We start from the raw sequence: 16,255 nt of genomic DNA, 5'->3' as shown, positions 1-16,255 counted from the left end.
TTAGTCTATCATACATAAGACAGTTAACCTCTTATAACTTTAATTAGAGAAAACAGATTTCACATTGTTGTGCAGGACATCGTTTTTTAAGTAAAATTTTTTTCTTTAAATTAGAAACAAGTTTGTTTTACATGTCAATCCCATTTTCTTCTCCTTCCCAGTCTCCCCTGCCTGCCACCGACCGCCTATCCCAAACCCTTTCTGCTCCCCAGGGTGAGGCCTTCCATAGTGGATCTTCAAAGTCTGTCATATCCTTTGGAGCAGGGCCTAGACCCTCCTCAGTGTGTATAGGCTGAGAGAAGCCCCCTCTGTGTGGAGTGGGCTCCCCAGGTCCATTTGTGTACTAGAGATAAATACTGACCACTACCAGAGGCCCCATAGATTGCCCAGAACTTCAAACTGATATCCACTTTCAGGGGGTCTGGAACGGTTCTCTGCTGGTTTCCCGGCGATCAGTCTGGCGTCCATGAGCTCCCCCTTGTTCAGGTCAGCTGTTTCTGTGGATTTCATCAGCCTGGTCTTGACCCCTTTGCTCATCAATCCTCCTTCCCTGCAATTGGATTCCACAGTTCAGCTCTGTGCTTAGCTGCAGATGTGTAGTACATCTTTATCAAATTAATTATTTTAATCTCATATATATATATGCATATATATAGTGTGCATATGTATATTTGTGTGTGTGTGTGTGTGTGTGTGTGTGTGTGTTCTTGTTATCAGACGTGGCATAAACCAAGAAATGGGCTTGTCAGAGTGTGGCCGTCACCTTGAGGGACAAGGAAATCAGTTGGTTAATGGAGATTCCATGAAAGGAGGAGAGGAAGCAGCAACTAAAGTACAGAAGGAAACATGGGAAGGCACTGGGATCACTTAGAATAAAGCATACTGGCGTATATATGCAAAATTGTTACATACAATGAATCCCATTTTTATGTCAACTTGAAAGTTAATAAGCAAGTACTTCTGACATTTGCTAGCCTTAGCATTTTCTTTACATTCACACTAATTATTCCCATTAGCACAATGAGGGTATTAAATAACTCAGGAAAAGTCAGTGAGACATACATGTTTATGTTTGTCATGATCCTGTATGTCTTCTGGGATATTGTTTCCAGCATGTTCAGAAATGGATGCGATAATAAGTTGGACCTTATTTCTGGATGTATCTGATCTACCTTGACTAAATAATATAAACCGGCAATGCTGTTTCTCATCCACTGACACACAAGAGAAGCCAAGGAAAATATGATCCCTTTGTCTAGGAGGAAAGAGCATTATACAATACCACTTTGCCTTATAACCTGTTCATTACATTGAGGCTAAGCTCCTGCCTATTATTTTTTGTATTATCAAGGTTATGAGATTAGTATAATAAGAATTCTTTTCTGTGGAGATCAGTGTAAGCTGAGACTTCTTAAGACAGGATTTGTTTAACATTTTTCATAAAAGCTGTTTTATAGTCATTTATAAATTTTTTGATAACAAGATAAACTTATTTTTTGCTTGTATTTACCATTCTCTGAATGATAGATAAAACATAATAGACTACTTAATAAATACCCTGTTCTTCCTTGACTTCACTAAAAGAGTCACTATATGAGGATAAAATATAACCTAATAAACTTTAGTAATTAAGTCATCCTATGTAAGCAGCAATCACAAAAGTTTCAGTTTCATTATAGGTAATATTGTTTTTAAGTATAAGAAGTTTTCTCTGCCTTTCTTCCTTGTTGCAAACTAACTCTTTATAAGCACATATAGATGTGTTATGTAAGTAGAAATAATTTTTTCTTTTTTCAACTTTGTTTTACTTGAATTAAAAACAGGATTGATTTACATTATAATCCCAGTTCCCTTCTCCCACCCATCCTCCCCTACCACTACCCCTGAAACTAAAACCCTATCTATCACATATCCTTTCTGTTCCCCAGGGATGATGAGACCTTCCATAGGGTGTGATCAGTGTCTATTGTATACTTTGGGAGAGGGTCTGGCCCACCCCCATGTGTGTTGGCTCAGGGAGTATTCCTCTATATGGAATGGGCTCCCAAAGTCCACACCTATGCTAGGGATAAGTACTGAACTTCTACAGGAGGTCCCATAGATTTCTGAGGTTTCCTCACAGAAACCCATGTTCCTGGGGTCTGGATCAGTCCCATGCTGGTATTCCAGCTATCAGTCTGGGGACCAAGAGTTCCCCAATGTTCAGGTCAACTGTTTCTATGGGTTTCACCAGCCTGGTCTGGAATCCTGTGCTCTTTACTCTTCCTACTCTGAATCTGGGATTAAGTTCAGTTCAGTGATTAGTTATGGGTGTCTGCTTCTACTTCCATTAGCTGCTGAATGAAAGCTATAGGATGGCATATAAGTTAGTCATCAATCTCATTGTCAGGGGAGGACATTTAAGGTAGCCTCTCCTCTGTTGCTTAGATTGTTAGCTGGTGTCATCTTTGTAGATCTCCAGACATTTCCTTAGTGTCTGATTTCTCCCTAAATCAAAAATGTGTCTCTCTATTATGGTATCTCCATTCTTGTTATCATCTATTCATCCCCTGACTCAAACTTTCTGCTCCCTCATGTCCTCTGCATCCCTCCTCTTCTCCCATCCTCATTCTCCAAGCTCCCTCCCCCCTCTTCCCGTGCTCCTACTTTTCTCAGCAGATCTTTCCCCTTCTCCAGGGGACCACGTATGTCTCTCTTAGGGTCCTCCTTGTTTATTAGCTTCTTTGGCAGTGTGGAGTAGATTGTAGGCTGGTAATCCTTTACTCTATGCCTAAAATCCACATATCAATGAGTACATACCATGTTTGTCTTTTTTTTTTTAGAGAATACTTTATTAGTTTTTGTAATCAGACCAACATAGATAAGAACTTACATATTTAATATAGTGTATTACCCCTGTACAAATGGAAAAAATTAAGTTCAACATTTCTAGATCAATATGGCTGTTAGTTTCTGTAAAATGCCAACTTAACACAGTAAACTGGGATACTTTTTTCCAAAGTTATTATATATATATATAAGCAGTATGTTATGCATCAATAGCAGCAACAGCTTTTCCAGGTTCTGCAGTCATTTGAACAAAATTGTAGAGACATCGAGCACACTCCATTTAAAAAAAAGAAAAAACAACAAAAAAAAAGTAAAAAACAAAATCCAGAAAACAGCACAGTTATGTTACTCTTGTGGTACCTAGCACATTTTTTTAAATTAGCTTCTCAATCATCATGTGGAAGGAAACCATTCTGAGCAACATCATTAAAAACGGCTCTCATAAAGCATGGTCACTACTATGTATCATGAAGCAGGTCCACATATGAGTGAGTACATATCATGTTTGTCTTTTTGTGATGGTAACCTTACTCAGAATGGTTTCTTCCAGTTCCATTCATTTTCCTGCAAATTTCAAGATTCCATTGTTTTCTTCTGCTGAGTAGTACTCCATTGTGTAAATGTAACACATTTTCTCTATCCATTTTTTTGGTTGAGGGGCATCTAGGCTGCTTCTAGTTTCTGGCTATTACAAATAGTGCTGCTATGAACACCGTTGAACAGATGTTCTTGTTGTATGAATGTGCTTCTTTGGGTATATCCCTAAGATTGGAATTGCTGGATCTTGTGGTAGACTGATTCCCATTTTCTTGATGAATTGCCATACTGATTTCCAAAGTGGCTGTACAAGTTGGCACTCCCACCAGCAGTGGAGGAGTGTTCCCATTTCTCCACATCCTCTCCAGCATGAACTGTCATTGTTGTTTTTGATTTTGGTCATTCTGACAGGAGTAAGATGTTATCTCAGAGTTGTTTTGATTTGCATTTCCCTGATGGCTAAGGATATTGAACACTTTCTTATGTGTCTTTGAGCCATTTTATATTCCTCTATTGAGAATTGTCTATTTAGTTCTATAACCCACTTTTTTTTTAGTTAAATATTTTTTTTCTTTTTTTATTAAATTATTAATATTTTCACATATACTTTCCCTCTCCCTCTGCTCCCTGGTGGTCTAGTGGTTAGGATTCGGCGCTCTCACCGCCGCGGCCCGGGTTCGATTCCCGGTCAGGGAAGCCAGCTCTTCTCTTGGGCTGGAGAGATGGCTCAGCCGTTAAAGGCTAGGCTCACAACCAAAAAAATTGGATTATTTGGTGTTTTGGAAACTAGCTTCTTGAGTTCTTTGTAAATTTTGGAGATCAGACCTCTGTCAAATAAGGGAATGGTGATTATCTTTTCCCATCCTGGGGGCTGCTGTTTTGTCTTATTTACTGTGTCCTTTGCTTTAGAGAAGCTTCTCAGTTTCAGGAGGTATCATTTATTAATTGTCTATCTTAGTGTCTGTGCTACTGGTGCTATGTTCAGGATGAGGACTCCTGTACCAATTCCTTCAAGTGTATCATCTCCTTTCTTTTCTAAGAAGCTCATTGTGGCTAAATCCATCTCTTTAATCCATTTGAACTGAAGTTTTGTGCATGACAATAGATATGGATCCATCTGGAATCTTCTACATGTCAGCATCCACCTATGCCAACACCATTTGTTGAAGATACTTTCTTTTTTCTATTGTATAATTCTAAGTTATTTGTCAAAAATCAGGTATTTGTAGGTATGGTTTTTAATACCAGCGTTTTCAATTCAATTCCATTGGTCTACCTGTCTATTTTTGCACCAATACCAAGCTATTTTCAGGACTATAGCTCTGTAATAGAGCTTGAAGTCAGGGATGCTGATGCCTCCAGAAGTTCCTCTATTGTACAGGGTTGTTTTGGCTATCCTGGGTCTTTTGTTTCTCCATATAAAGTTGAGAATTATTCTTTCAAGGTCTGTGAAGAATTGTATTTGGATTTTGATGGGGATTGCATTGAATCTTTAGATTGCTTTTGGCAAGATTGCCATTTTTACTATGTTGATCCTGCCTGTCTAAAAGCATGGGCGATCTTACCATTTTCTGGTATCTTCTTTAATTTCTTTCTTTAGAGACTCAAAGTTCTTATGGTACAAGTCTTTCATGTTTCTTGTTAGTGTTACCCAAAAGTATTTTATGTTGTTTGCGGCAATTGTAAAGGGTGATGTTTCTCTGATTTCTTTCTCCACCAATGTGTCATCAGTATATAGTAGGGCTACAGATTTTTTTGAGTTAATCATGTATCCTGCCACTTTGCTGAAGGTGTTTATCAGTTGTAGTGCCACTTTGCTGAAGGTGTTTATCAGTTGTAGGAGTTCCCTGGTAGAGGATTTTTGCGTCACTAATGTAGACTATCATATCATCTGTAGACTATCATATCATCTGCAAATCGTGAGGGTTTGACTACTTCCTTTCCGATTTGTGTTCCCTTTATCTCCTTTTGTTGTCTTATTGCTCCAGCTAGAATTTCAAGGACCATATTGAAGAGGTATGGAGAGAGTAGACAGCCTTGTCTTGTTCCTGATTTTAGAGGAATTGTATTGAGTTTCTCTCCATTTAATTTGATGTTGGCTGTCGGGTTGATGTATATTGCTTTTATTATGATGATGTATGTTCCTGTTATCCCTAATTTCTCCAGGAAATTTACAATGAAGTGGTGTTGGATTTTGTCAAAGGTTTTTTTGGTATCTAGTGAGATTATCATTTGTTTTTTTTTCCTCAGTCTGTTTAAATGGTGGATTACACTGATGTATTTTCATATGTTGAACCATCCTTGCATCCCTATGATGAAGCCTACTTGATCATGGTGGATGGTTTCTCTTATGTGTTCTTGTATTCGATTTGTCAGTATTTCATTGAGAATTTTTGCATCAATGTTCATGAGGCATATTGGTCTGTAGTTCTCTTTCTTAGTTGTGTCTTTGTGTGGCTTGGTTATCGAGGTTATTGTAGCCTCCTAAAAAGAGTTTGGCAATGCCCCTTCTGTTTATATTGTGTGGAACTATTTGAGGAGTATTGGTACTAGCTCTTCTTTGAATTTCTGGTAGAATTTTTCAGTGAATCCATCTGGCCCTGGGCTTTTTTTGGTTGGGAGACTTTTGATGACTGCTTCTATTTCATGAGAGGTTATATGTCTGTTTAAGTTGCTTAACTCTTCTTGATTCAATTTTGGTAAGGTAAGTGATTTTACTAGTCCAGAAAATTGTCCATTTCCTTTAAATTTTCAAATTTTGTGGAGGACAGGTTTTCAAAGTATGACCTAAAGATTCTCTGGATTTCCTCATTGTCCATTGTTATGTCCCCTTTTTCATTGCTGATTTTGTTAATTTGTATGTTCTCTCTCTGCCTTTTGGTTAGTTTGGATAATGGTTTGTCTATCTTATTGACTTTCTCAAAGAACCAACTCTTTGTTGTATTGATTCTTTGAATTGTTTTCTTTGTATTGACTTTATTGATTTCTGTCCTCAGTTTGATTATTTCCTGGAGTCTGCTCCTCCGGGGTGAATTTGCTTCCATTTTTATTAGAGCTTTCAGCTGTGATGTCAACTCTCTAGTGTGGCTATTCTCTAGTTTCTTCATGTGAGCACTTAGAGCTATGAACTTTCCTCTTAGTACTGCTTTCAAAGTGTGCCATAAGTTTGGGAATGTTGTGTCTAAATTTTCATTGGATTCTAGGAAGTGTTTAATTTCTTTCTTTATTTCTTCCTTGACCCAGGAATGTTGCAATTGCTTGATGTTCAATTTCAATGAGTTGGCAGTTTTCAGCACTTTGTTTTGTTTTTGATTTATAACTTTAAAGAACGGTGGTCTGATAAGACACAGGGGATTATTCCATTTTTTTTTGTACCTGTTGAAGTTTGTTATGTTGCCGACTATGTGGTCGATTTTTGAGAAGGTTCCATGTGATGCTGAAAAGATGGTATATTCTTTTGTCTTTGGATAGAAAGTTCTATAGATGTCTGTTAATCCCAATTGGGTCATAACTTCTGTTATTCCCTTTGTCTCTTTGTTAAGTTTCTGTCTGGTAGTCCTGTCCAGTGGTGAGAGTGGGGTGTTGAAGTCTCCCACTATAACTATGTGAGGCCTTATTTGTGATTTGAGTTTTAATAATGATTCTTTTACGAATGATAGTGCCTTTGTATTTTCGGCATAGATGTTTAGAATTGAGACTTCTTCCTGATGGATTTTTCCTGTGATGAATATGAAATGGCGTTCTTCATCTCTGATTGATTTTAGTTTGAATTCTAACTTGTTAGATACTAGGATAGCTACCCCAGCTCGTTTCTTGGGTCCATTTGATTGGAGTATCTTATCCCAACCCTTTATTCTGAGGTAATGTCTGTCTTTGAATTCAAGGTGTGTTTCTTGTATGCAGCAGAAGGATGGATTCTGTCTTTGTGTCCAATCTATTAGCCTGTGTCTTTTTATAGGCCAGTTAAGACCATTAGTATTGAGGGAAATTAAGGTCCATTGAGAGTTTATTCTTGTTTGTTTTTGATTTGTTGTTGGTACAGGTATTATATGTGGATTTACCCTGCCTTTTATTTTGTGTTTTTGTAGAGTGGGATTATCTATTGCCTATGTTTATGTGAGTGTAGTTAACTTCGTTAGGGTGGAGTTTTCCTTCCAGTACTTTCTGTAGGGCTGGATTAGTGGTTACATATTGTTTAAATCTTGTTTTGTCATGGAATATATTGTTTCCTCCATTCATAGTGATTGAAAGCTTTGCTGGGTATAGTAGTATGGGCTGGCATCTGTGTTCTCTCAGAGTTGGTACAATATCTATCCAGGTCCTTCTGGCTTTCAGAGTTTCCATGGGAAGTCTGATGTAATTCTGATAGGTTTACCTTTATATGTTACTTGGCCTTTTTCCCTTGTTGCACTTAATGTTTTTTCTTTATTCTGTACATTGGATGTTTTAATTATTATGTGACAAGGCGACTTTCTTTTATGATCTACTCTATTTGGTGTTCTATAGGCTTCTTGTACTTTCATTGGCATGTATTTCTTTAGGTTTTTGAAAGTTTTCTTATATGGTTTTGTTGAATATGTTTTCTGCACCTTTGCGTTGTGTTTTTTCACCTTCTTCTATACCTATTATCCTTAAGTTTGGTCCTTTCATGGTGCCCATTTTTCCTGGATATTTTGTGTTATGGATTTGTAGGACTTTGATTTTCTTTGCTTGATGAGTTTATTTCCTCTAGTTTGTCTTCAGCGTCTGAGATTCTGTCTTCCATCTCTTGTATTCTGTTGGTTATGCTTACATCTGTGGTTCCTGATTGTTTACTCAGCTTTTCCACTTCCAGCATTCCCTCAGTTTGTGTTTTCTCTAATTCAGTTTTCAGGTCTTGAACTGTTTCCTTCAGCTGTTTAATTGTATATTTTTTGCTTTTTTGGCTTTCCTTGATTTCTGACATCTTTTTGGTTCATCTTTTCTTCCATTTCTCTGAAGGAGCTTCTGATTTCCTCTTTTAGGTACTCTCTCGTCTGCATGAAGTTGTTTTTAAGGTTGCTCTCTTCTGCTTCTTCTGTGTTGGGATGTTCATGTCTTGCTGGTGTAAATTTCCTAGACTCTGGTGGTGTCATATTGGTTTTCCTGTTGTTGGATGTGTTCTTATATTTTTGTCTTCCCATCTCTTCTTCCAGTGGGTACAGGTGGTGTCACTTTCTTTCCTGATGAGTATGGGTCTGGTATTCTCTTCAGGTGTGTGCAATTGGCTCCAATATTCTGATGGGTCTCAAGTTGGGTGTAGGCAGGTCTAAGGTACTTGCTCTCCAGGTGGGTGAGAACAGCAGTGGTGTGAGATGTCAGCAGACTCTGGGTTGCCTGGTCCTCAGGGCTCCAGCTGTCCTGTCTGCAGACCCTGTGTGCGATTTGCCTGGGTGTGCAGGCAGAAGTTGGGCCCAAGGCAGGGGCCAAAGCAGCTCACCTCTGCACTCTCTGGGGGGGGGAATAGCCCAGCAATCTCAGCAGAATCAGGGACCCAAGGTCCTCAGGGACCAATTTGGTTTGCCTGCAGACCCCGGGTGGGATTTGCCAGGGTGGGCAGGCAGAAGTTGGGCCCAAGTCAAGTGCCAAAGCAGCTCAACTCTTTGCTCTCTGCACTCTCAGTAGAAATAATTTATTGACTAAAATTAATAACTACTAAATATGACTGAATATTTAACATGCCAATTATATTTTAGACTAGTCTTTCAGATTATAAGAAGAAGGGAATAATAGAAGATGGAAAAGGAAATATATACTTCTGGTTTGGTTTCTCTTCATAGAATAAAACACTGATCAAAATCAACTCAGCGTCTCAGGGTTAATTTTGTTTATATTTCACCTTCACAATTCATCACTGAAGAAGTCAGCCAGTAATTTAAGCAGTAATCTGGGGGCAGGAGCTCAATCAGGGTCTGTGGAGGAATGACTCTACCTGGCACACTCATCATGGTATAATTACCTTGTTTTATTTTTTATAACATCCAAGATCACCTGCCCAAGGGGGATACTATCTTCTGTGGGCTGAGTTCTCTAGTATCAATTATTGAGTAACATGCCTTATTGAATGTCTAAAATCTGATCCTATGGAAGTAATCGCCCGTCTGATAATTATAGTATCTTTTGTCAATGGATCCCTTGCCAACTTGACACACAAAAGAACCACTATTAAGGCATAACTTTTCCTTTTATGTTTATCCAAAGATCTCATGTGTATGTCACAATATAGAAGTATTTCAAACATAACAGTCTTTAAACATTCAACATTTAAAAGTCTAGGTTCTTTTTAAAATATCTATTGTCTCTTCACATACTCTGTGAGATCATTTGTGCATCAGTCTTGCTGTGCTTAGTAGGTCTTGATGTCTTGCTGTCTTCCATACCCTCTGCTTCTTACAATATTTTTACCTCCTGTTCTACAGAGTGACTTGAACTCTCAGGGAGGGATTTAGTCAAGACATATCATTTCGGACTGAATTTTCCATGATGTCCTGTAAACACCACATTTACTTACCAGGACAAAGTTATCTGATTGATAGTAGGAATTAAATCAGGATAGTTGGAGCAACCACAGGGAGACTGATAATTTAACTGAGAACAACCAGACTTTTTATACCCTTTTCAGAAACAGAATATAGTTTCAGAAACAGAATCCACACAATTGCAGTTGTAAGTTTGTAGTTTGGAAACATCATTGTTTGCAATCTTTACAGGGTACACAAGATTAATATCTAAGTGATTTTGCCTGACAAGATTCTGTGTTTTCTTGACTACTAAGGGAACAGACAGAGAACATAAAGTAGTCTGAGTGCTTCACTGCATGAGGGAATGTGTTGGTCCATTAGGAACTGAAGGACATACAATGCTCCAGGAGACATGGATTCTAACAGGAAAAACCTGTTATGCATGCCTCTCAAAGCAGCTAGACCAGAGCAACTCTATGGTTTCTTGATGTCTCCCATAATCTGAACATTGTCCAGTTGTTGATTTTTGTGTTTGTTTCTATCTACTGCATGTGGAAGCTTCTCTTACTATGACTGAAAGGTCCAAAGAGTCTCAAATGTGGGATCCTATAAAATACAAACTAAATATTTCCTTACTCAAGGAAGGAAGGAAGAGCCAATGTATAGTTATAATCATAGCAAAAGCAAAATCAAACTCCAATTCAATTTCCAAATATCTGTAACTCAATAATGCTTCTGTGGGCTCTAATAGTCCTTGTTAGTCTCACTGCCCTGGCTCTGCAAACATAGCACACATAGATTGTTTTATAGAATCTTATCAGCCCGATTTCACAGTTGCTGTTTTCCCATGGTGGTCAACCCACATTCCTGGTTTTTAATATGCTTGGGTCTATACTGTGCCTGAGGCTACATCAGTGCTTGCATCTTCCCTGTTCAGATATTCCAAAGATTCAACACAGAGCTGAACCTCCACTGCTTTTTGAGGCCTTAATGCCTTCTAAGCAAGTGCCATGTGGGAGACACTTATTCAATAATAAGTCTGGCTACCAACTTGAGATGCAGTCTTGGCCAACCTTGACCACAAGTTTTAAGAACTAACCCTGAAACATACTTTCCAGAAGATTTCACCTCAATGACATTGATGTTTTACTAATCATAGCTATTTTACAACCTTTTCTACCAATATTATTTGTCGCAGTAAAGCAAAGGTTCTTCTTCAATGATTCTGGCACAGATAATTCCTCAGACCCAGCTGACCACAACCATATATTCTTAATGTCTTAATATCTTAATATATACATATACATATACATATACATATATATATATATATATATTCAAAAATCATCTTCTAAGTTACCATAGAACAGTTCACTAAGTGTTGAGTACTCAATGACTTTTTCCTCCAGAGTGCCAAATGCTTCCAAAATAAAATAGCCAGGTTCATCATAGCAATATCCCATTCCAGATAGCAATTTTCTATCATACTTTGCTCTCTGTTGCTGTGATAGAATACATTGACTAAACACAACTCAGGAAGGAAAGGGGTTTATTTAGCTTAAAGGTTCTGGCCACAGTCTATTACTGAGGGTAGTCAGATGACACACCTCAGATGAGGAAATATATCTATTACTTTACAAGAGTAGAATAAAAACTGAACAATGTTTGTGCAAATAGAGGCTTTTTATACCATCCTGCCTCACAGCCTGTTTTACAATAGCTATTAAGATGCTTAATATTACTTATAAAAGTTTGTCCGTGTCCGTGGCTCAGGCTTATTACTAGCTAGCTCTTACATTTAAACTAACCCATTTCTACTAATCTATGTATTGCCACATGGTCATGGCATTACCTCATTTTCTACATGACGTGCTTCCTTGGTGGCTGTCTGGTGTCTCTCAGACTCTTCCCTTTTACGCCTGTATCTTTGCTTGAATTTTCTGCCTGCCTCTATCCTGCCTTGCCATAGGCCAAAGCAGCTTTATTTATCAACCAATGAGAACAACACATATTTACAGCTTATAAGATACAGAAGCTATGAATTATGTATTGTAGAAAAAATAGCAGTGTTGTTGGACCTACATTTCTGCTGTGTTCTATGTCCCAACTGGTGATTTTTGTCAGTGAAAGACAACAATCTTTTGACAGTATAGTTATATAGTATTCACTATTGTGTAAAAAAAAAAGAGACCTTAAATTTTAATTACATTGCAATATTTGAAATTTGATGCACTACATGTGGTGTATTGTACTTGCTGGAATCACGAATGATTGAATAGATCTAGTTTCATGAGTCCTACTATTCATAAAAAAATATGAATTTTTTGGAAATAGTGCTGGAAATTTTTGAAACACCATGAACTTTTCTATTTGGCTTTTAAGTGACTAGAGCTAGTTTTGTTCAAGATTTTACCTTTAATTTCCCTGGTATCAAATTCTACTCATATTTGTTGGTTTTCATTTCATCATTTATTTTCTTTGACCTGTCATTTTTAAAAATTAACAAAAAGAAGGAAAATTATTCCACTTAATTTTTTCTAAGCTAAAAACATCAGTCCTAATTAAACATGCAATATAACAATTAACAGAATTTCAGACACTTATTCTGAGTGGTGTAAGCCACAATTACTGATGACAGAAGTTAAGCAGACTTTCTGCTACAAATCTTGCCTATTAGTGAGTATAGAAACTGTACTTTTTAAATAATTGCTTTTGAGAAAGAACCGAATAAAGTTATCCTTGTTTCACTCTGGCTGAATCTGGACTCCTAAATATTTTATATTAAATCAGAATTTATAAAAGATTAATTTCCACAGAAATGGTCATTGTGGTAATGTACTTTTGTTCTGAGTTAAGGAGAACATAATGTGTTTTCACTTTCTATTCCACTTGTTCTGATGGATGAGTAAATTTTTCTGCTAATTTAATGTCATTTCAGCAATGCTTTGAGATTCCTGGAAATGAATCAAATAATTATCTATGTGTCTGTGAATAATTCCCAAGGCTCTTCTTTTATCAGTATGACAACCTCAAATTCACTAATAATTTTCTTCAGATATCCAAATATTTCCCCTAAAGATACCTTATATCTTATCTTTTTTGTAAGAAAGCATCCTATCTATACAATGCATCTAATTTGCTTTAGTGCAGACAAAATCATAAAAAATTATATTGCAGTGATGTTAAAATGCTTTGAGCCATTTTCTTAGATTAGTCCTCAGACAATTTATATCAATTATTAAGTCTTTCCCAATCTTGCTTTTAAAAAGTTTTTTCATACTTGTTTCTCTTTAATTACTATTAGACTTCATAATTAAAGTACTTTGGCAAAGATTAGCATGATATTTCAGCAGATAACATGTTTTGCTCTCAGCACCTGAGTACCAGAGTTAGATCATCAGAATCTATCTGATGTTAGAAGAAGAGAACAGACTTCAAGTTTTCCTCAGACCTCCACACTCATGCCTTGACACACCTCCTCCCCACACACATAAAAATAAACAAAAATTTAAAGATGAGGCATTAGGGTCTGGAGTGAAGGGCTGAGTGGTAAAGAGCCATTTTTGCTCTTCCAGAGGTCCCATGTATGATTCGGTTCCCAGCATCCATGTGGTGGTTCACACTGCCTGTAATTCCAGTTTCAGAGAATCTAATAATCTCTCCTGGCCTCTAAGGGCATGCAGGCAAAGCACAAACACTATAAAAATAGATAAATAGCTTTTAAGAAAGAATGGTCTATAATAAAAGCTATTTAATATCAACCTACCTTAGCAATATCAGATTGCAAGATTGACATTTCATTGTCTGCCTGTTTTAAGATTGTTATCAAAGTTCTTTTCACAGCTATTGTCCAAAGAAGATGTCTGATTTACCTTATCATTACAGTTACTATGCTAATTTACATTAGTGACCTGATCAGTATTAATACCATGTTTTGAAGTTAGGAAGAGTTGTGAAAATAGTTAGGGAAATCTAATGTTAGCATAGAAGGACTATGGTTTTCACCCATCTTCCTCCATTTTTTAAAAATCTCTCTCTATACAGAAGTATAGTCACCTTAACCAGTAGGAAAACATCTATTTTAATAAAAATATGCACTAATTAAATATTAGATATTTTCCATAAAATTTTGTTTTATGCTTTATTGTTTCATTTATTAGTTTACTTTAAATATTAACATATAAAACAATAGGATTCAGTGTGATACTTTTTTACATACTTTGTTTTTGTTAGCTCAACTTGCTCACTGCCCTTCCTAGAACCCATCTGTCTTATTTGGCTTTCTATTGCTATGAAGAGACACAATGAACCTGATAACTCTTATAAATGAGAGCATGTAATTGGGGTGGCTTGCTTACAGTTAAGAGGTTCAGTCAATTTTCATCATGGTGGGCCATGGTGGTATTTAGGAAGACCTGGTGCTGGAGAATTAGCTGAAAGTCCCACATCTTGCAGGCAACAAGGAGTGGTCTGAGCATCACACTGAGTGAAGCTTGAGCATATGTGAGGACTCAAAGCCCCCTCATCCACACTGACACACTTTCTCCAAAGGTCACATCTATTCCAATAAAGTCACACCTCCTAACAGTATCATTCCCTTTGTGGGTCCTTCTTTTTTTTCAAACCAACACACTGTCCAAACTTGTTTATGGTTTCTTTTTCTACAGCAGCCAGTCTTCTGTTTTTTGTTTTTTTTTAATATCCCATATATTAAAATTTACTTCAAAAAATTTCCTTCAAATACCCCTTTCCTCTTTCATAACCCCCACCTTTTTTAAATACTAGCATGACTAAGATCTATTGCTATTCTCCCCATATATAAAATTAAAATCTGCTTTCAAATGAGAGAAAATTTTAGGTATTTTTTTCTGAGTCTGGGATGCTTTGTCTAACACAATTTTTACTTTCATTATTTTCATACAAGTATCATGATTCTGTTTTTTTATGTCTCAATAAAATTCCCTTGTAGATATGTACCCTTCTTTCTTGGCCTATTTTTCATTGATGGACACCAGGAAGGCTGCGTTTCTTTGTTATTGAAAATAGAACACAACTAAAGGCAAATGTGTAACAATTTCTGTGACAGTAGTTGGAACTCTTTAAGTATATCACTAGATGTGATAATTCCGGTCATATTTATGTTTTATTGTATTGCTACTGAGCAGCCTCCATGTTAATTTTAATTTTCATGGTGGCTGTACCAGTTTATACCCATATCAGCAGTGAACAGAAGGTTTCCCCTCTCTATGTCCTCACCGACTTTATTGTTGTTTTCCTCATGATTGTCATTCTGGAATGGATGGGATGATACTTCAAAATAGTGTTGATTTGCATTTCCCTCATGGCTAAGAATGATGAATGATTTTAAGAATATTTATTGCTCATTTGTGTTTGAAAATTAGATGTTCATCCACACATAATATAGGAGTGTTTCTCTGGGTCTTTGCAATTCTTTATATATTCTATACATGTAGCTTCAAATGATGGATATATAATCCCGTTCTTACCCAATCCATTCAGTAAGCATTTTAGATGCTTCTCATTCATCATCACCAACAAATACACCTGCATTTTATGAGCCCTTCTGTGTCAGGATCATATGCCTCAGACTGTATTCAAGAGTGGAAAAGAAAGACTGCACTGTTACCATGATCAGTATATGGAAGATTATTAACTTCTTCCATGGAATATATCATGATCCCATAAACTCAATGTCTTTCTTCCTTTTGAGATTATAATTGTGTAATTTCCTTTTCTTCCTTCTAAATTCTGCCCTATACCCCTCTTTGCTCTTTTTCAAATTCATGGCCCCTTTAAATATATGCATATATACTCCTAAATATTATTTGCCATCTTTATGGAATACACCTTACATATATTTTGCAGGAAAGACCACAAAGTCTTGATTTCAGGCAAAAACTCTTAAGTATTTCTCATAAATATATGTCTCACATATGATATATATCTCACATCTTCGACCATTGTTTTGTTTGTTTTTCCAGACAGGGTTTCTCTGTGACTTTGGAGACTGTTCTGGAACTAGCTGTTGTATACCAGGCTGCTTTCAAACTCACAGAGATCCACCTGCCTCTGCCTCCTGAGTGCTGGGATTAAAGGCATGTGCCACCACTGCCCAGCTCCATCTTGGACCCTTTGATACAACTTTAAAATATAAGATTACAAACTAGAACTATTCAAATCCGTAGTGGACACTAAATTTACTGTTGTCCATTCTGTAGATTTGATTAAATTTGTAACGACAGTATCACCAAGATGCTGTACTGCAATGGAATTTGAGGAACTCGAATTTCCAACATTCTCCTTTTCCCAATTCTTGACCATGTCTAATATTTTAATTATTTCATAGATTTTATTTACTTACTTTTTATTTACTGATTTTCATGTTTATA

General features: G+C 36.8%; 1 non-coding gene across 1 annotated transcript; it reads left to right on the top strand.

Moving 5' to 3' along the window:
* The first annotated feature begins 3,990 nt into the window (after positions 1-3,990).
* On the top strand, positions 3,991-4,062 carry Trnae-cuc. Its single transcript has one exon. It is a non-coding gene; the product is annotated as a tRNA-Glu (tRNA).
* The last annotated feature ends 12,193 nt before the right edge of the window (positions 4,063-16,255 follow it).

The sequence above is a fragment of the Cricetulus griseus genome, chromosome 4 (assembly GCF_003668045.3).
Source record: "Cricetulus griseus strain 17A/GY chromosome 4, alternate assembly CriGri-PICRH-1.0, whole genome shotgun sequence".
Taxonomy (NCBI): domain Eukaryota; kingdom Metazoa; phylum Chordata; class Mammalia; order Rodentia; family Cricetidae; genus Cricetulus; species Cricetulus griseus.
Note: the sequence above shows the minus strand (reverse complement) of the source record. Positions and strands in the feature narration are given on the sequence as shown.